At 42.7% G+C, this 17,658-nt stretch overlaps 1 long non-coding RNA gene across 2 annotated transcripts in view; it reads left to right on the plus strand.

The window, feature by feature from the left end:
- The window catches only part of LOC117358064, a 191,238-nt gene that overhangs the window by 72,634 nt on the left and 100,946 nt on the right, over window positions 1-17,658 (plus strand). For both annotated transcript variants that reach the window (XR_004538940.1, XR_004538939.1), the window contains exon 2: window positions 6,382-6,502. This is a non-coding gene — a long non-coding RNA (uncharacterized LOC117358064). The remainder of the gene's footprint in view (window positions 1-6,381; window positions 6,503-17,658) is intronic.

A 17,658-nucleotide genomic window follows, 5' to 3' on the forward strand; every position in this document is an offset into this window, starting at 1 on the left:
TGTTTCAGATCATTGACTGAACCGTATCCACATCACTCGCTTCTTGGTTGGCCAGAGAACTTTTCAGCACCCCCTCATATTAATAGGACCACCATGTATATCAAAAATATACTTATTAACCGCAGAGAGATTCAAATGAGAGGGATATAATAAATACTAAACGGGAGACATAATCCTTATGAAACATCTAATAAGCACAAATCAGAACATTCAAAGAACACAGATGCGGCACTACTGCTTTTCTATAATACAGGCTATCCTAAAGCCGAGGAATCAAATGCAGATATTGAATGGGGACACCTCCTACCTACCTGCACCCGACTTCCTAAGCCACGCCGATTGACTTGTTTATAACCTCTCTATCTCCTTCTTGCCTGCTCCCGACTTGCTAAGTTATATTGATTGATTGACTTATTTGTAAATTTTGCTATAGATGTACAGTCTCTTGTCATGTAAACCGCTCTGAACTATTCTGGTATTGCGGTATACAAAAATAAAGTTATTATTATTATTATTATACAGAGTAGAGAATGACAAGGGGACAATTTTCTCCCTGTCCCCGTGGGAACTCATTTTTCCCATCGCGGTGAGTGCTTTTCCTCTCCCTGACCCATTCCCTACAAGCCCTGTCCTCATCTGCACAAGCCTCACACACTTTAAAATCATAAGTGTTCGAGATTTAAGCGGTTAAGGCTGAGCTTACAGGAATGGGGCAGGGACACGAACAGCGACAAAACTCATGGGGACGGGACGGGGAAAAATTTGGTCCCGTGTCATTCTCTATGGCAGAGTGCTTTGGGATAAACAGATGGGCGGCTAAATTCAAGGCATTTATACAATTAAATAAGAAATTGATTTACTTCTTCTTTTACAAAGCCGCGGTAGAGGTTTCTACTGCGATCCTGGGCGCTAAATGTTAAGAACATAAGAATAACCTTACTGGGTCAGACCAATGGTCCATCAAGCCCAGTAGCCCGTTCTGGCCAAAACCCAAGGAGTAGCAACATTCCACACAACCGATCCAGGGCAAGCAGTCATCCCCCATGTCCCCTAAGCAGTAGCTTCCCTCGTGTCTTTCTCAATAACAGACTATGGACTTTTCCTCCAGGAACTTGTCCAAACCTTTCTTAAAACCAGCTACACTATCCGCTCTTACCACAACCTCTGGTAATGCGTTCCAGAGCTTAATTATTCTCCGAGTGAAAAAAAAAATAAAAAAAATTCCTCCTATTGGTTTTATAAGTATTTCTATGTAACTTCATCGAGTGTCCCCTAGTCTTTGTAATTTTTGACGAAGTACCCGTTCTACTCCACTCAGGATTTTGTAGACTTCAATCGTATCTCCCCCTCAGCCGTCTCTTTTCCAAGCTGAAGAGCCCTAACCGTTCTGCAATCCTGTATGATAAATACCATGCCTCCTTCACTTGGCAGGGAAGTACATTCAGGATGGAGTCGGACCAGAGGAAAGCTACTAAAATGGTGTGTGGTCTTCGTCATAATGCGTATGGGGACAGACTTAAAGCTCTTAATCTATATACTTTGGAGGAAAGGCGGGAGAGGAGAGATATGATAAATACATTTAAATACCTATATGGCGTAAATGTGCATGAGTCGAGTCTCTTTCATTTGAAAGGAAGCTCTGGAATGAGAGGGCATAGGATGAAGTTAAGAGGTGATAGGCTCAGGCGTAATCTAAGGAAATACTTTTTTTACATAAATTGTAGTTGATGCATGAAACAGTCTCCCAAAAGAGGTGGTAGAGACAAAGACTGTGTCTGAATTCAAGAAAGTGTGGGATAGGCACGTTTTAGTCTTTCCTCATACCGTTTTAGTCATACCTCATCCCCTTTACCATCTTGCTCACCGCTCCTACGCTCATAGAATTCTATGAGCATCAGAGCATTTATCACTCTGGGCGGGGGTAGAAACCTCTACGGCGGCTTAGTAAACGCGGGGGAGGGGGTTAGTTATTGTGTGTGGCAAGCTAATGCTGGTTCAGAATGAGAGCGGAATGAATGTTTAGTCACTTTCCTTTGTTGCCTTTGTTATAGGAAATATACATTTCTAAATAAATAAATAAAAATACGGCTACATTTAAAACTTTTTTTCTTTAAATTATCATCGTGGAAATAGAGCAAATCTTCCTGCGATACTTCCTCTTCTCTTACATAACACCATCCAAATTCTCTCCATGCCCTTACTGAAATGTGGAGTTTCGCACGCAATGCCACTTTGGAATGCCGGAGAACCCAGCTTCCCGTGTGAAAACTGCTTTTGGCATAGCCTAATGGTTCACATCTTATGCATAACAGGCATGCCATGTAGCTTCTTAATACAAACCATTTCATGCACGGCATGCGCATTACCTGTTCTATCCTAATCTAAGCCTTCTCATTCATAACATACGCGGCGCTGCTTTCATCCTACACACTAAACTTCACCTCTTTATTCACTCTCTTATTCTCTCAGATTCATGCCTCTTTATGCTTATTCTCGTAAGCGTGCGCCTGCCGCGTGCACACAGATCCGTTTTACACTTCTATACCTCTCGGCTGCTCAAATGCACAACGCACATCTATCTGACTCAGTATTCCCAGAACTACAGGAAGATCAAACCACACATCTGTCTTGTGCACTTCTAATTCCAAAATATGTTGTATATCGCTTTGTGTGAAAGATGAAGGCTGCGTATAAATGCGATGCTGAACGTGCTCTGTCACATTAGCGAGTATGACTTGCCTCTGCTGGCTGGAATTAAAAATTAAAGCACGTGAAGGTGCCTGATATATACAGAAAAATCTGGATAGAGTGGCTGCTGTGGCTGGTTGGATCTCCCCAAATGCATCTTTTGTATTTTCTGAGGCTTGCCGGTATTTCTTTTCTTTTGATCTTAGTTCAAATAGCGTTGTTTTGCAATAACGAACTCAAATGACTAACAAAATGGTAGGATGCCACCAGCACAAATAAATAATTGCAAGGTAGTCAGAACATAGGAGACAACATATCATCCATTTGGCATTTCACAGAATCTTTCAGTGAAGCCCAAACTTTCCCATAGCGATACAGAGCACTGGTTCTTAAATCTGCCCTGGGGACCCCCAGCCAGTCAGGTACATAAGAACATAAGAATTGCCGCTGCTGGGTCAAACCAGTGGTCAGTCCCGCCCGGCAGTCCGCTCACGCGGCAGCCCCCAGGTCAAAGACCAGTGCTCTAAATGAGTCCGGCCTCACCTGCGCACGTCCCAGTTTAGCAGGAACTTGTTAAGCTTAGTCTTGAAACCCTGGAAGGTGTTTTCCCCTACAACAGACTCTGGAAGAGCGTTCCAGTTCTCCACCACTCTCTGGCAGACCCCCAGACAGTTGGGTTTTCAAGACATCCCTAATAAATATGCATGAGGCATATTTGCATATAATAGAGGTGACAGGCATGCAAATCTGCCTCATGCATATTTATTAGGGATATCTTGAAAACCCAACTGGCTGGGGGGGGGGGGTCTGCCAGGACAGGTTTAAGAACCACTGTTGTGTGCTTGAGGCGGGACTAGTGGTGCAGTGGTTAAAGCTACAGACTCAGCACCCTGGGGTTGTGGGTTCAAACCCACGCTGCATCTTGTGACCCTGGGCAAGTCACTTAATCCCCCCATTGCCCCAGGTACATTAAATAGATTGTGAGCCCACCGGGACAGACAGGGAAAAATGCTTGAGTACCTGGATAAATTCATGTAAACCGTTCTGAGATCCCTGGGAGAACAGTATAGAAAATTGAATAAATAAATAGTGTGAAACATTTCAGCCTCTGATAACCAGCTGGTATTGTGATGTCATAATGCCTCATTCCACCAATGCCTAAGAGCCAACCTCATCAGTGATGTCACAATGGCTTGATTGTCCCTTACTTGGTTCACTTTTACAACATTATGATTTGTAGAGTGGTGCAGTGGTTAAAGCTTCAGCCTCAGCACCCTGGGGTTGTGGGTTCAAACCCACGCTGCACCTTGTGACCCTGGGCAAGTCACTTAATCCCCCCATTGCCCCAGGTACATTAAATAGATTGTGAGCCCACCGGGACAGACAGGGAAAAATGCTTGAGTACCTGGATAAATTCATGTAAACCATTCTGAGATCCCTGGGAGAACAGTATAGAAAATTGAATAAATAAATAGTGTGAAACATTTCAGCCTCTGATAACCAGCTGGTATTGTGATGTCATAATGCCTCATTCCACCAATGCCTAAGAGCCAACCTCATCAGTGATGTCACAATGGCTTGATTGTCCCTTACTTGGTTCACTTTTACAACATTATGATTTGTAGAGTGGTGCAGTGGTTAAAGCTTCAGCCTCAGCACCCTGAGGTTGTGGGTTCAAATCCATGCTGTTCCTTGTGACCCTGGGCAAGTCCCTTAATCCCCCCATTGCCCCAGGTACATTAGATAGATTGTGAGCCCGCCAGGACAGACAGGGAAGAATGCCTGAGTACCTGAATAAATTCATGTAAACCGTTCTGAGCTCTCCTGGGAGAACGGTATAGAAAATTGAATAAATGCATAAAAAATAAACGCCAATGCTCAGACGTTACACAGCGCTGTATGCGTGTCTTAGCAACACAGTGTTAGTGCAACTGAACTCACTCATAGGGGCAAGCGCTCAGTGAGCCGCTTTGCAGAGAGCAGTATAACGTTGTATTTGTGTGTTTGAGGCAGGGGCAATGAGATACAGCAGTGCCGGTATGCTATGTAATATTCACTCCTAAGTAGAGAATGACACGGTGACAAAATTCATCACCGTTCTCGTCCCCGTGGATAACCGTGGGAAACCATCTTCATGTCATTCTTTAAGGAGAGAGGAAAGAATCAGAGTATGAATGGCCACAACCACTTATCCTCAAGCTTTGCTTTGAAGAATGCTGGTGTAGAAGGACCGAGGTTGAAACAGACACTACAGAATGACAGTCTCTGGTATCCAGAGCAGATATTGTGATGTCATAATGCCTCATTCCACCAGTGCCTAAGAGCCAATCACATCAGTGATGTCACAATGGCTTCATTATCCTTGGCTCACATAAGCACAGCCACTGACCCACAAGCTTTGCTTTGAAGAATGCTGGTGTAGAAGGACCGAGGTTGAAATAGACACTAGAAAATGACATGGGATTATTTCTCGCGGTTATCTGCGGGGACGGGAACAGTGATGAATTTTATCACCTTGTCATTCTCTACTCCTAAGCTCAGGCTTTCAGGCAGTGGCAGCCACGCACAACAGTGCCCACTGTGATGTTTGCGTTTCAGTGCAGCGCTATTTACTCACAGGGGCTGGCACATCAGTCATGCCCTGCGGAACTCAATGCCCACAGAATTGTGCGAAGAAACGATAATAGACCGATTTAAATCGAAACTAAACATTTTTATTCCAAGATGCCTTCGATCTTTAATTAACGGTTCTCTAGACCTTTATTTACAGATGGGTCCCCTCCTGCTATACTACCCTTAATTGGCTACCTATCCTATTTAGAAATGTAATTCTTCCCCCTCCTCACCTCTGCTCCAGCATGTCTGTGCATCAAAATTCATGTACCCCGATTTTATATTTTTATGTATACCGCTTAGGACAATGGTTCTCAATCCTGTCCTGGGGACCTCCCCCAGCCAGTCAGGTTTTCAAGATATCCCTAATGAATACGCATGAGAGAGATTTGCATACCTGTCACGTCCAATATATGCAAATCTCTCTCATGCATATTCATTAGGGATATCTTGAAAACCCGACTGGCTGGGGGGGGGGGTCCCCAGGACAGGGTTGAGAACCACTGGCTTAGAAGCTTGATAAGCGGAATATCAAATTTGAATAAAACTTGAAAGAGAAGGAGGGAAAGAAAACTATGGCTGTACTAGGTGGCACTAGAAGCACCATTAGTCCCCCCAACCCCTATATGTCCTGTCTGTCCAAATTAGATTGTAAGCTCTTCGGATCAGGGTCCGTTTATTTCCTGTTAAATGTACAGCACTGCATACGCCTTTCAGCGCTATAGAAATGATCAGTAGTAGTAGTACATTAGTTATGAGACAGAGAAGCTGGACTTGGGCTGCAGTCGTAGAGGAGCAGAACAGCCGCAGGCAGAGCCAGTGCAGTTCTTATTTGCCCGGCCTGTTTTGGAGAACAATCTTTTTATTTATTTATTTATCATATTTCATTCATTATATCAAGCAAAACACTTATACAGAAAAGAATGATATCGTCTAGATTCAAATTAAGAAAGGAAAAAAAGAAAAAGGCAAGAAAATATAATGCGCTAAAGTTTCTGAAGTCCGCCATTTTGGATCCAAAATTACACAGAGTATTTGAAGAAATTATAGGATCATCTGTAGAATGTTCAATCCAAACAGTGCCAGGGAGGGTCCTGGAGATGGATCTGGCTTGCTTGCAGAAGAATATATTTCAGTATATATAGAAGGCCTCAAACTTTGGATGGCGTGAATAATTTTACAGCAAAGACATGAATTGGAGGTAGGAGCAGTGCTCACTTTTAACACGGTGTGTTTTTGCAGCACAATTAAAACGTATATTAGAACGGAGCATTGTAAAGGGCATGTTAACCATTAGGCTGGAACAACAAAAGTATATTAGCGGCCCAATTAGGAACTTGTTATGTGGGTAAAATAAGGGGAGAGAGCAGAGAGCAATAAAAAATCCATTTATGCAACATTTGTTAGAAGTGTGAAGGGAGGTATTGAGAATATTTTTTTTGGGGGGGAGGGGGAGGGGGAGGTGCAGAATGTTTCTTTCATGGCAGTGTATGTCATGACTCTATTTTTATATGGGATAGGGGTAGGGGGTGTTTAAAAAATGTGGGCAGATCAAGGATTAATTATGTTTAAGCATATGCTAGATAAGTGGTTCCCAACCCTGTCCTGGAGGGCCACCAGGCCAATCGGGTTTTCAGGCTAGCCCTAATGAATATGCATGAGAGAGATTTGCATATAATGGAAGTAGCAGACATGCAAATCTGCTCTATGCTTATTCATTAGGGCTAGCCTGAAAACCCGATTGGCCTTGTGGTCCTCCAGGACAGGGTTGGGGACCACAGTGCTAGAGGATGGAAATTTGAAGTTATTGAGGAGCTGAGGGAACAGTTTGGTGTGGTATTTGGAGATGGGGGTGGGGATAGACATTTTACATCTGTTATAAGTACAGTGCTACATGAAAGCTTAGGGGCTTTCGGGGCTGGACTTGTTGGATAGGGAGAAGTTAGAGAACTTATGGGAATTTATTAAAAAAAAAAAGTTGAAGGATCAATAATAATATTGTACAATTTTTTGTTTGGTAGAAGATTTCATAAGCATAAATATGTGCTTGCATGGGAACAGGACATGGGAGAAACAGTGGAAGAGTATATTGTGGCAAGCCTAGTGCATCTTCTGACTTGCCAAGGTGTAAAATAAAATGAATCCAGTGGCAAAGGGGAGAAAAGCTCACCAGGAAATTTTCCCTGGTTCCTAGACAGTTGGGGCTGACTATCCAAATACAGGTCCTTCTAGTCCCAGTCCCTGGCAGGATAGGTTTGCCCAGCCTAAAGGAAGAGCTAATAAAAACCAGCACAGAAAATCATTTAAACCTTCTCCAAGGAAACAGTCCTATTTCCCTGACAGCAATCTGAAGCTTGGCCAACAGGGGAGCTAGAGGGAGTTTTTGCCCATGCTGATTTCACATAAGCGTGGGCGGGGCTTCCACCAATTTAAGGTAGAGCTTCAGGAAGGGGCAGAGGGAGGTGAATCGAACCAGGCAAGATAGAAGGAGGCAGAGTAGGCGTTGCCATATACTAGGACCCAGCCTAAACTGTGACCTGATGTGGAAATGTTAGAGCAGGAGGAACCTGCCCAGCTAACTCCGGCAGAACTGCTAGCCCAAGAGGAATACATGGAAGTTACTGAGGAACTACCTTTTCAAGATTAGGGTTACCAGACATCAGGATTTCCCCATACATGTCCTCCTTTTGAGGACATCAACGGGAATCCGGACAGCTTTTCAAAACCAGGAATTCAAGACAAAGTTAGACAAGTTCCTGCTGAACCAGAACGTACGCAGGTAAGGCTAGTCTCAGTTAGGACACTGGTCTTTGACCTAAGGGCCACCGCTTGAGCGGATCGCTGGGCACGATGGACCACTGGTCTGACTCAGCAGCGGCAATTCTTATGTTCTTATGTCCCCTAGTCTTTGTAATTTTTGATGGAGTGAAAAATCGATCCACTTGTACCCGTTCTACTCCACTCAGGATTTTGTAGACATCAATCATATCTCCCCTCAGCCATCTCTTTTCCAAGCTGAAGAGCCCTAACTATTTTAGTCTTTCCTCATATGAGAGGAGTTCCATACCCTTTAGCATCTTGGTTGCTCTTCTTTGAACCTTTTCTAGCACCACTATATCTTTCTTGAGATAAGGAGACCAGAACTGAATGCAATACTCCAGATGGGGGTCACACCATGGAGTGATACAGGGGCATTATAACATTCTTAGGCATGTTAACCATCCCTTTTTAAATAATTCCTAGCATCCTGTTTGCTTTCTTGCCGCCACACATTGGGCGGAAAGTTTCATCGTATTGTCTATGATGACACCCAGATCCTTTTCTTGGGCGCTAATTCCCAAGGTAGACCCTAGCATCTGGTAACTGTGATTCAGGTTATTCTTCTCAAGGTGCATCTCTTTGCATTTGTCCACATTAAATTTCATCTGCCATTTGGACGTCCAGTCTTCCAATTTCCTAAGATCTGCCTGCAATTTTTCATAATCTGCATGTGTTTTAAGAACTTTGAACAGTTTAGTGTCATCTGCAAATTTAATCACCTCACTCGTCGTTCCAATTTCCAAATCATTTATAAATATGTTGAAGTAACACCAGTCCTAGTACAAACCCCATGCAGCACTTCACTGTTTACTCTCCTCCATTGAGAAAAATTACCATTTAACCCTACCTTCTGTTTTCTATCTAACCAATTCTTAATCCACAACTGAACTTTGCCACCTATCCCATGACACTTTAATTTTCTCAGGAGCCTCTTGTGAGGAACTTTATCAAAAGCTCTCTGAAAATCTAGATACACTATATCAACTGGCTCACCTTTATTCACATGTTTATTCACACCTTCAAAGAAGTCAAGCAAATTAGTGAGGGAAGATCTCCCTCAGCTGAACCCATGCTGACTGTCTCATTAAATCATGTTTGTCTACGTGTTCCACAATTTTAATTTTTATTATTTTTTCTACCATTTTGCCTGGCACTGAAGTGAGTCTTACTGGTCTGTAATTTCTTGGATCTCCCCTGGAGCCCTTTTTGAAAATTGGCATATCATTGGCCACCCTCCAATCTACAGGTACTACAGATGATTTTAGCACCAGGTTACAGATCACTAACAGCAGGTCAGCAATTTCATGTTTGAGCTCTTTTAGTATCCTGGAATATATACCATCCGGTCCTGGCGATTTATAGCTTTTTAACTTGTCGATTTGGCTTAGTACATCTTCCAGATTCATCAAGATTTCTTTCAGTTCCTCCACATCATCACCCTTGAAAATAGTTTCCAGTTCAGGTAGATCTTTTACATCTTCTTCCGGATGCCATCCCGACGCACAAATATGCTAAGGGGGGCGGGACGCAGGCAGAACTGAGGAAGCCTGGGGGTGTGGCCATGGGTCCAGGTTTTCCTTCGGGAAAACCCTATTCAAAGTGAGCAAGGGGAAGTAATGGATGCTGATATGAATAATATTGCTTTTGTGTTCTTGAATTGCCAAGAGTATTGCTCTAACTTAAGGAAACTTTCTTTTTGGAATATGTCTGTGCACAGGACAGAGGGAAATCTCCTTAATTACTGACACTTGAAAGCTGGATAAGTATTTTTTTCTTTTTGTGTGTGTGGTTTTTTCTCTGGAACTGTTTGGAGTATTGCGCACAGAACTGTTTTGACAAATTTCCTTGCACAAGTATAAGAAGGAACTATAAGGCTGTGTGTGCAAGGAAGGACTGTTTGAATGGAAAGTTTTTGGTTTTCACTTTTTGCCTTTTGGCATCAATGTTTTGCCTTTGGGTTGTTTAACTGACTGGGGAACTGCAAACCTTACCTGTTAGTGACTGTTCATGACTGTTACCATAGAAACATGATGGCAGATAAAGGCCAAATGGCCCATCTAGTTTGCCCATCCACAGTAGCCATTATCTCTTTCTCTCTCTGAGAGATCCCAGTGCCTATCATTACAATATTTTGTCTTTTGTTTCTTCTGAGATAAACCTCTGGCCCTAAGCATTGCTGCACTGAGGAGCAGGGGTGTGGCACAGCTGCAGGAAAAAAACTCCAGAGGTCAATTTAGACCATGCTGCTGTGTTTCCTTTTTCCACTGGAGAGTGTTTTTGTTTTTAAATGCCATATCTTTCATATGTTTTTTTTACCTTATGTGTTCTTGCACCTGTTTATTTTGTGAAACTGCTTTTGTGCAGCTTGTACAATAAAAGACTCTATCTATTTGTTGTTGTTTTTTTTAAACCAAGTCATCTGCCACTGCCCCTTGTGTGTAGTGTCTGGGTTGGTCTTAAAACGGTGCGACTGCCCTTCTGAGCCAACATCCCCCTATAGAGCTTCCACCATTTTGGGAAGCGTGCCTAAGATCAGTAGTGCCACCTAGTGGAGGGCTGCTACAGTGCTGGTAGCGGACCCTGGCAGGTGACAATATGTGAGGAGGTCATGAAGTGATCTGTCTTTTAGTGTTGGAAAACATATAGACAGTAATAGCTGGATGGTATTTTGTACCCAAAAGTCAAACACGTTGATTCATAGTTTGAACCCAAGACCTAATTGTAGAGCTTCTTCTAAGGGGATAACCCCCAAAAGGAATGATTCATTGTACTTGATAGTTAAACTATCTATATATATACTACCTCCCCAGTTGGACAGAGTGTCTGGTACTTTTGAATGCATACACCAAAATGTTGCTGCTGGTTCTTGGAGCAGAGACAAGTGTTCCCTAGTGCTGTCAGACAGAAATGATTAATGAGGATTTGGCCCCTTCTGAAAGAAGCCTAGTGAGCATTGTTCAGGGCATCTGTGGACGTGTCAAGGGAGACAAGGACACCAGTGAACAACCAATTATTTGGCCATCACAGAAATGGTAAGAAAAAGACATCAAGTTGGATAGAGACGCGCAACATTTTGTGATCATAATTTTTAGGTATTAATAGGAACTGGGGAGGAGAGACAGAGAAAGAAAGAGAGAGGGAGAATCAGTCATTTTTAAAATTAGTTTTGATAAGATTAAGTGAAATATAAAAAGATTCCTCCTGTTCTTAAATTTTAGAATAGTAGTCCAGATCACTGACTTATGCACCGGTTGTAAAGGTATACTATTATGCCTGACTGACATCAGGGGGCAGCGCAGATTAAGGGCTCCTTTTACAAAGCCGCGCTAGCGGGGTTAACGCGCGTGACTTTTCATCACGCGCTAACCCCCCCCCCCCCCCATGCTGGCCGCAAGAGGAAGCGGTAGCGGCTAGCGCGCCCGGCGGTTTAGCACGCACTATTAAGCGCATTAAACCGCTAGCTCGCCTTTGTAAAAGGAGCCCTAAAATGTGCAATTTTGAATAGGCTGTCCTGTTTTCATTCTGTGTGGGCACCTTTGGCCCACAATTGAACCACCTGCACTGTTCTGCTTGCAAATTAGCAGCTCACTAAAATTTCATGTGCACTTTACAGTGCCTTTTCTGGCCACGAACAACTGAGAAGAGAGGGAAACCATAGAGGTAAATTTGGAAAACCGAATGCGCAATTTCTGTTTTCCTGCCTTGACTAACGCACATTCGTGGAAATGCCTTTTTTAAAAAACCTGGTTGAAAGAAAAGTGTGATATCAGGCTCCAAATGCAGTTTCAGGCAATAATTTTCCAATAGGATGCTCAAGGAAGAAGTCCCACAATGTACCCATTTTAGGCCTGTTTCCAAAATTGTGTCTCTTTTCTTCTACAGACGCCTTAAATGTAGGCATTAGGAAGAGGTGACGCGGCAAAGAAAAGTCTTTCACTAAAGCTTATTGCAGATAGTGAAGATTAAGAATATAGTTATTGGTAACTTAAAAATATTTATATGAAGATTTGAGAAGACACTAATATATTATATATTTAAGCACAATGAAAAACAACATAGTAACATACATAGTACCATAGTAGATGATGGCAAATAAAGATCTGAATGGTCCATCCAGTCTGCCCAACCTGATTCAATTTAATTTTTTTTTTTTCTTCTTCTTCTTAGCTATTTCTGGGCAAGAATCTAAAGCTCTGCCCAGTACTGTTCTTAGGCTCCAACTACTGAAGTCTCACCCCAGTCCATACACCCTCACAGCCATTGAAGCCCTCCCCAACCCATCCTCCACCAAAAGGCCATATACAGACACAGACTGTGCAAGTCTGCCCAGGACTGGCCTTAGTCCTTCAACATTTACTATTATTTTCTGATTCTAGATCCTCTGTATTCATCCCATGATTTTTTAAAACTCCGTCACCATTTTCCTCTCCACCAGCTCTCTCGGGAGCGCATTCCAGGCATCCATCACCTTCTCCATAAAGAAGAATTTCCTTACATTGCTCTTGATTCTCTCACCCCTCAACCTCAAATTATGTCCTTTGGTTTTACCATTTTCCTTGCTTTGGAAAAGATTTTGTTCCACGTTAATACCTTTCAAGTATTTGAACGTCTGAATCATATCTCCCCTGTCCCTCCTTTCCTCTAGGGTAGACATATTCAGGGCTTCCAGTCTCTCCTCATAGGTTTTTTTTAATGCAAACTTCCTATCATTACATCACCCTCCTCTGGACCGCTTCAAGTCTTCTTGATCGATGACGATGGCTACCAAGATGGATGATGCTATTTTATTGGCATTCTGAAGATCCTAGTTAGATGTGACATTGCTTTATTGTGGGTTCTTTTTGAAACAGTACAGATATTAAATGTAGGCCGGCATTTTACAGGCCTAAATTTAAGGCATCTGACTTTTGTCTACGAGAAGCGCCTAGGCACACCTTTGGATGCCTAAGGCCACTTCTGGTATAAACCACGCCTATGCTGGCCTTAGGCATCTGTAGGCATGCCTAGACATTTCTGTATGCATGCGAGCAATGTCTACATTGTAGGTGTCCTTTGCCCCATTTATATATATATATTTTAAATGACCATTAGACGGTAGTAGGACGCCCACTGCTGCCTACAATTGGGATGACATTTTTAGAATCAGGCCCTTTAAGTCTATTTTATAAAGACGTCAACAATAAACACCAAAACAAATAACATATTTATCACAAATTATTATCACAGATTTTATTTTTGATTTATGGTCTATCATAATTGAAGTGAGCACTAAGCTATCAATGGCATCAACTTTATAGTCGTCAACTCATATTTAAAACAATTTTTTTTAAAAAATGTAAATATTTTTATTGTTGGACTCTCACAGGGTAAGGTATATTAAAAAGAATTAAAATAAAATGTTTATGCACAGAAACCACCAATGATATGAGAAAAATAGAAAAAGAACACCCAGCTCAAGATTGCTAATTGCAGACATAACTGTGTCTTGAGCACACACTGCATCTAGGTAATCTTCCTTGATGAGACCATAAAAATTGCCATACTGGGACAGACCAAAGGTTCATCAAGCCCAGTATCCTGTTTCCAACAGTGGCCAACCCAGGTTCCAAGAACCAGGCAGAAACCCAAAGAGTCTACCCACCTGTCTACCACCCCAATTCTAGAGCTGAGATTGTGATGTCATAATGTCTCATTCCGCCAATGCCTAAGAGCCAAATTCATCAGTGATGTCACAATGGCTTGATAATCCGATACTTGGCTCACATAAAAAGATAAGCGTTGCATACTGGGACTGACCGAAGGTCCATCAAGCCCAGTATCCTGTTTCCAACAGTGGCCAACCCAGGTCCCAGTACCTAGCTAGAACCCAAGTAGTAAAACAGATTTTATGCTGCTTTTCCTAGGAATAAGCAGTGGATTTTTCCAAACCATCTCAATAATGGCTTATGGACTTCTCTTTTAGGAAATTATCCAAACTTTTTTAAACCCTGCTAAGCTAATGGATTTCACCACATTCTCGGGCAATGAATTCCTGAGTTTAATTACACATTGTGTGAAGAAATATTTTCTTTGCTTTGTTTTATCTACTACTTAGTAGCTTCATTGCATGTCCCCTAGTCCTAGTATTATTAGAAAGAGTGAACAAGTGATTCACATCTACCCTTTCTACTCCACTCATTATTTTATAGACCTCTATCATCACCCCTGGCGCTGTCTCTTCTCCAAGCTGAAGAGCACTAGCCACTTTAGGCTTTCCTCATAAAAAAGTCGCCCCATTCCTTTTATGTTCAAGAAGATGAAAATCATATTCAGAAACAATGATCTAACGTATGGCCCAAACTCTACTACAGTGTCGCACTGTGGAAAAAAAGTCACTTCAATCCACTTTTCAAAAACTCAACATGGCATCTAAGCATATTAATCCAATCAAAGCCAGTCATTCAAATGCATCCCCAATCGAATCAGAAATTTCTTTATCATATGAGACTTTCTTCAACACTTGAGAATTACATCCAAACAAATACAATGTATGTTTTCCTTAAAACAATGGGAAATAAATAAAACCACCTCAAAGTAGCAATAGCCATTCCATATTATCACTTAAGCCTTCTGGGTGCAAACACTGTAATGCTTATATCTAATAGTGCTCCTGAAGATTTGACTGACACGGTAGCTTAGTAAAGGGGGTGAGGGAGCGGGGGGCAGTTTGCCCCGGGCACCGTCTTAGTGTTGGCATCGGCACCTGTCCTCCTCTTTCCCCTCCCCACTCCCAAAGACTATGGGACACTCGATGAAGTTACAGGGAAATAGTTTTTTTAAGTCAATAGGAGGAAATTTTTTTTCACTCAGAGAATAGTTAATCTCTGGAACGCGTTGCCAGAGGTTGTGGTTAAGAGCGGATAGCGTAGCTGATTTTAAGAAAGGTTTAGACAAGTTCCTGGAGGAAAAGTCCATAGTCTGTTATTGAGAAAGACTTGGGGGAAGCCACTGCTTGCCCTGGATCGGTAGCATGAAATGTTGGGTTTTGGCCAGGTACTAGTGACCTGGATTGGCCACCCTGAGAATGGGCTACTGGGCTTGATGGACTTTTGGTCTGACCCAGTAAGGCTGTTTTTATGTTCTTATATACCCTGACAGCCATCTAAAGATCTAAGAAAAACTTAAATAAGGGAATGTGAATAAAAAGCAATGTATGCAGAGAGAGAGAGAGAGAGAGAGAAAATCAGTTTCAAAACTTATTTTTTTGTGTGTTGATAGTTTGCGAAAATAAATAGGATTAAACGGTGATCAGATCTGAGACATAATGAGTTATCTGGATGTGTTGTAATGTGGCTTTTAGAAGTGTAAAGTTAATATAATTATATATAACAAGATTATGACATAAGATAGGCATCATGTCTTTTTAAATCAAGAATGTTTTTACTGTAATTATGGTGTCAGGTCAAAAGCGCGCCGGGACAAAGGCGTGCGCAGACAATTGAGCGCAGTGTGGAGGCGCGCGCCGCAGAAAATTACTGTTTTTAGGGCTCCGACGGGGGGGGGGCGTGGGGGGGAACCCCCTTTACTTAATAGAGATCGCAACGCGTTGTGGGGGGTTTGGGGGGTTGTAACCCCCCACATTTTACTGAAAACTTCACTTTGTCCCTGTTTTTAGGGAAAAAGTTAAGTTTACAGTAAAATGTGGAGGGTTACAACCCCCCAAACCCCCCACAACGCCCCCATAACGCGTTGTGATCTCTATTATGTAAAGTGGGGGGTTCCCCCCCAAGCCCCCCCGTCGGAGCCCTAAAAACAGTAATTTTCTGCGGCGCACGCCTCCACGCTGCGCTCAATTGTCTGCGCACGCCTTTGTCCCGGCGCGCTTTTGACCTGACACCATAATTACAGTAAAAACATTCTTGATTTAAAAAGACATGATGCCTATCTTATGTCATAATCTTGTTATATATAATTATATTAACTTTACACTTCTAAAAGCCACATTACAACACATTCAGATAACTCATTATGTCTCAGATCTGATCACCGTTTAATCCTATTTATTTTCGCAAACTATCAACACACAAAAAAATAAGTTTTGAAACTGATTTTCTCTCTCTCTCTCTCTCTCTCTCTGCATACATTGCTTTTTATTCACATTCCCTTATTTAAGTTTTTCTTAGATCTTTAGATGGCTGCTTGAATTGAGGCAGCTTGAAGTTGTGGGGAGCCGCAAAGAGGTCTATCTGAGGCGTTCCCCACTGAGAAAAGATCTGATGAAGGGGCCTGGAATGGAGGGTCCATTCGTGAGGTTGGAGAAGACGACTCAAGTTGTCCGCCAGGGCATTGTCCTTCCCCTGAATGTAGACAGCTTTGAGGAAGGTGTTGTGGCGAATCGCCCAATCCCAGACTCTGAGAGCTTCCTGGCAGAGGGAGGCCGATCCCGTGCCCCCCTGCTTGTTGACATAATACATGGCAACTTGGGTGTCCGTGCGAATGAGGACCACCATGTCGTGAAGCAGATGTTGAAACGCTTGAAGAGCATTGAAAATCGCTCTGAGTTCTAGAAAGTTGATATGATATAGCCGGTCCACGCTGGTCCAGAATCCCTGAGTGCGAAGACTGTCCAGATGAGCTCCCCATGCATAAGTCGAAGAATCTGTCGTGAGAACCTTCTGGTGGGGAGCAGTGTGAAACTGCAAACCTCTGGATAGATTTGAAGAGGTCATCCACCAAAGTAGAGACTGCTGAAGAGCAGGAGTGACTATGATGTGACGAGTCAAGGGATCTGACACCTGAGTCCATTGAGAAGTCAGGGTCCACTGAGGAATTCTGAGGTGAAGTCTGGCAAAAGGCGTCACATGAACTGTAGAGGCCATGTGGCCCAGGAGAACCATCATGTGTCTCGCTGAGATGGACGGGCGAGAAGACACAGACTGGCAGAGACGAAGAAGAGTCTCCAGGCGCTGAGGCAGAAGGAATGCTCTGAGCCGAATGGTATCCAGAACCGCCCCGATGAAGGGAAGAGACTGGGTAGGCTGTAGATGAGATTTGGGGAAGTTGATCTCGAAGCCCAAACTCTGCAGGAACCAAATCGTGGTTAGGGTCGCCGAGATTTTTTAGGGAAAAAGTTAAGTTTACAGTAAAATGTGGAGGGTTACAACCCCCAAACCCCCCACAACGCCGGCGCGATCTCTATTAAGTAAACTGGGGGGGCTCCCAAACAAAAACCCCCGTCGGAACCCCTAAAAATAGTCATTTTCTTCGGCGCACGCCTCCGTCTTGCGCTCAGTTGTCGGCACGTGCCTTTGTCTTTCGCGGTGTTGTCTATGAACCGTAATTATTTATGATTTTATTAAACTGCAAAGATTTTTAGATATGTTGATTATGAAATAATAAGTACATTTTTTAAAATCCTTTATTGCCAGATGCTGTCCTATAAGGCTGCTTTCTTATGAAATATACAATATAGATGCTTGTAACTTGCTCCTTTCACATGAAAAACAGATTATAGTGAATAATTTCCCTTACACCTTCCTAATGCCTCTTTAATATATA

Source organism: Geotrypetes seraphini, chromosome 3, assembly GCF_902459505.1.
Source record: "Geotrypetes seraphini chromosome 3, aGeoSer1.1, whole genome shotgun sequence".
Taxonomy (NCBI): domain Eukaryota; kingdom Metazoa; phylum Chordata; class Amphibia; order Gymnophiona; family Dermophiidae; genus Geotrypetes; species Geotrypetes seraphini.